This window comes from Cebus imitator, unplaced genomic scaffold (assembly GCF_001604975.1).
Source record: "Cebus imitator isolate Cc_AM_T3 unplaced genomic scaffold, Cebus_imitator-1.0 Scaffold87, whole genome shotgun sequence".
NCBI lineage: Eukaryota > Metazoa > Chordata > Mammalia > Primates > Cebidae > Cebus > Cebus imitator.
The window spans coordinates 3,077,916-3,081,854 of record NW_016107402.1 but is presented as its reverse complement, the minus strand read 5'-3'; the positions used below and the strand labels follow the sequence as shown (position 1 = coordinate 3,081,854).

General features: G+C 40.4%; 1 protein-coding gene across 1 annotated transcript in view; it reads right to left on the bottom strand.

Annotated features, from left to right (window-relative positions):
* Positions 1-3,939, bottom strand: part of TMEM50A (transmembrane protein 50A) — a 25,610-nt gene that overhangs the window by 14,896 nt on the left and 6,775 nt on the right. The gene's annotated exons all lie outside the window — the stretch shown is intronic.

The window sequence follows — 3,939 nt, the reverse complement described above, 5'->3', positions numbered from 1 at the left end:
TGTTGACCAGGATGGTCTCGATCTCTTGACCTCGTGATCCACCCGCCTCGGCCTCCCAAAGTGCTGGGATTACAGGCGTGAGCCACCGCGCCCAGCCCCTTTGTACTTATTTTAAATATCAAAAACACATGGATTTTTCCTGTTTTATTAACTACTGTTATCTCCTGTACTTAGAGCAGAGTCTGGAATATAAAGGCTTAATAAATATTGTTAGAAGAATAATCCCTTAGACAAAATACATAGTTTCTGACTTAACTGTAAAGCTATAAACACTGGCAGTATAAAAATAAAAGGATAGCTAAGAGAAGCTGGGAGGGAGTGCAGAGGTGGACAAAAAGAACAAAGAGGACTGCTGCTTTTCTGTGTAAGTCCTTCTCTACTGTATGACTTTAAATTCATTTCCAGTACATTAATTTGATAATATTTAGAATTTTAAATCTATGCAACTGTATATGAAACATTTTTATTTTGTGGCCAGCTATGTAAGTAATGCCAATTATGAAGTCACTTACATTAGGAAGGCTATGGTTGCTATAACACCACAGGCATGGTATGAGTGGTTGAAATCTTCCATGGGGGAATAAATAACAGCTGCATCTATGATAATCCACCAGCCTGTAAAAAACTAAAACAAAGGTGACACCAATGAGAAATTAAAGCAATTTCATATCTCACTGGCTAAAAGCAAGAAAGGTCTTTAAGTGAAGAGATCCCTTTTAATAAATTTCAAAAACGTTCTATTTCTCACATGTGATTTGCACATGGCCTAATAGCTGATTAAATATTAGGCACCCTTAAATCTGACAATTTATATTTATTGACTTAACTTTTCTCTAAGCCTACTTCAATCATTATTTAATATTATCATAATAAAACCTTATAATATAATTTGGTGAACTAGAAACCAATTATCTCCTGGAGGGGGAAAGGAAAAAAGTGACTGAGATTCCAACTGATGGAGGAAGTGCCCTGTTGATATAAGCCTCCAGAAAAATATTCCCCCAAATCAAGAAAAACACATTCAAATTAATATGGACAACAATTATTGCTGACAGAATTTTAGCTATCTTCTTGGTGTGAAGTAACAGCTCTAAGGTTCTGCTTTTGACGAATTCCAGCGCAGGCTAAAGATGGTTTCGGGTGTGATTTTGAATTCAATTTAAACACCAGATTAGATTACAATTTATCTAATTGAATTTGGCTCCAGATATTACCAAGGGCAAAGACACAACAAGAAAAATGACCCCAAAACTGCACAAATATTTTTTATCACCAGAAATTTACAGTAAAATTATATTAACCAAATTCTGACAAGTAGCTTAGCAGATTTTAAAAGTAACCCCCTTTCCTATCCTCACTCCCAACCCTGACTCAGCTCTGGGAACTGCCATCTTCTGGCACTTATTTAAAAATAACAATTTTAGGCCAGTCAAATTACTTTTATGAGATTACAGACAGATCTACACTTGATTAATACCATTTTTAGTGGCTAGCATGAGTAAATACACCTTTCTTTTTACCCTCAGCTCAATGTATTCAAGATATTTTCTTCATAGAGTAAAAACTCAAAAGCTTTTTGGCCGGGTGTGAGGCCCTATAATCTCAGCCCCTTGGGAGGCCAAGGCCAGTGAATCATTTAAGACCAGGAGTAGGAGACTAGCCTGGGCAACATGGAGAGACTCCCATCTCCACAAAAAAAAAGAAAAAACTCAGCCCGGTGTTGTGGCCCCTGCCTGTGGTCCAGAATACTCTTTGGAGGATCACCTGAGCCCAGGAGGTTGAGGCTGCAATGAGTAGTGATTGCACCACTGCACTGCAGCCTGGAAGACAGAGTGAGACCATATCTCAAAAATAAATAAATCTTTTTTTTTTTTTTTTTTTTTAAAGAGACGGGGTCTGGCTATGTTGCCCAGGCTGGAGTGCAGTCGCACGATCTCGGCTCACTGCAACCTCTGCTGCCCCGGTTCAAGTGTTTCTTGTGCCTCAATCTCCCGAGTAGCTGGGATTACAGGCACTTGCAACCATGCCTAATTTTTTTTTTTTTTAATTTTTAGTAGACACGGGGTTTCTCCATGTTGGCCCCAAACTCCTGACCTCAGGTGATCTGCCCGCCTTGGCCTCCCAAAGTGCTGGGATTGCAGGCATGAACCATCATGCCCAGCCAAAATAAACATTTCTTGTATCCAAAAACAAGATGTGGTAACTGGAAAAATGGATCCAGCCCTGATAAACAGGGGAGGGAAGTCCCATGGTGACAGCACTGTAGCAGACTCACACAGTAATCAATTTGTAATGAAATCAATTTGTATACAGGCTTCTGGGATGTCAAGTTCTAGAACAAAAGAGGTTATAATATATTAAAGAATACAATTGGGAATTTGGGAAAAAAAGAAAGATAGTAGAAAATGCAAGAAAACAGAAAAAAAGGCAGCTAGAAACTCCAGGAAAAACAAAAAACTAAACAAGGATACTACAGTCCACAGAATAACTGTCCAAATTAGAGCCACAGCATTCAAGAAGAATGAAATGAATCCTAAAGAAAACATACATTCTTTCTATCAATAACCAGCCAAAAAAAAAAAAAAAGCAATCAGAAACTCTGGGAAAGGTGAGGCACAGTGGCTCATGACTATAATCCTAGCACTTTGGGAAGCCAAGGCAGGTGGATCACTTGAGCCCAAAAGTTCAGGACCAGCCTAGTCAACATGGTGAGACCTCATCACAATTAAAACAAAAAAAAACTCTAGGAAAATCATACTAAATAAGAAAGTCATAGCTCAAGTTTGTAGCAAACTAAAATATATAATGAATTTAAGAAACTGATAAGAACACAAGACTATTTTCAAAATACATTGATAAATTTGAGAAGTATAGTGTCGTATTGTTGAAACTTATACTACCCTGCACTGCAATGAATTTTGTTTACCCTTTTTTTGTTTTTTTATAGAGATGGGGTTTCACCATGTTGGTCAGGTTGGTCTCAAACTCCTGACCTCAGGTGATCCACCCACCTTGGCCTCCCAAAGTGCTGGGATTACAGGCGTGAGCCCCCGCATCTGGCCTTGTTTACTGGTTTGAAAAATTTTTTCAGCTGGGTGCAGTGGCTGACGCCTGTAATCCCAGCACTTTGGGAGGCCAAGACGGGTGGATCACAAGGTCGGGAGTTCAAGACCAGCCTGGCCAAGATGGTGAAACCCCGTCTCTACTAAAAATATAAAAATTAGCCAGGTGTGGTGGCACACACCTGTAACACCAGCTACTTAGAAGGCTGAGCCAGAAAATTGCTTGAACCTGGGAGGTGGAGGTTGCAGTGAGCCGAGATTGTGCCACTGCACTCCAGTCTGGGAGACAGAGTGAGACTACATCTCAAAAAAAAATTTTTTTTTTTTGAACAGGAGTGTTTCTATTAAAATCTAAGGTCACTTCACTCCTCTGCTCAAAATCTTCCAATGGCTTCCATTACACTTAAAATCAAAGTAAAGTTCTTGGCTGGGCACAGTGGCTCACACCTGTAATCCCAGCACTTTCGGAGGTCGAGGCAGCAGGATCACCTGAGGTCAGGAGTTCAAGACCAACCTGACTAACATGGCGAAACCCCATTTCTACTAAAAATGCAAAAAATAAGCTGGGCATGGTGGCATGTGCCTGTAATCCCAGCTACTCAGGAGGTTGAAGCAGGAGAATTGCTTGAACCCAGGAGGTGGAGGTTGTAGTGAACCAAGATTGTGCCATCGCACTCCAGCTTGGGCAACAAGATTGAAATTCCATCTCAAAAAATGAAAATAAAAAGTTCTTATGTTTGAAATGGGGTCTTGCTCTGTTACCCAAGCTGAACTGCAGTGTTGCAATCATGACTCACTGTAGCCTCGACTTTGGAGGATCTCGCGATCCTCCCACCTCAGTCCCTGGAGCAGCTGGGACCACAGGCATGCCCTACCA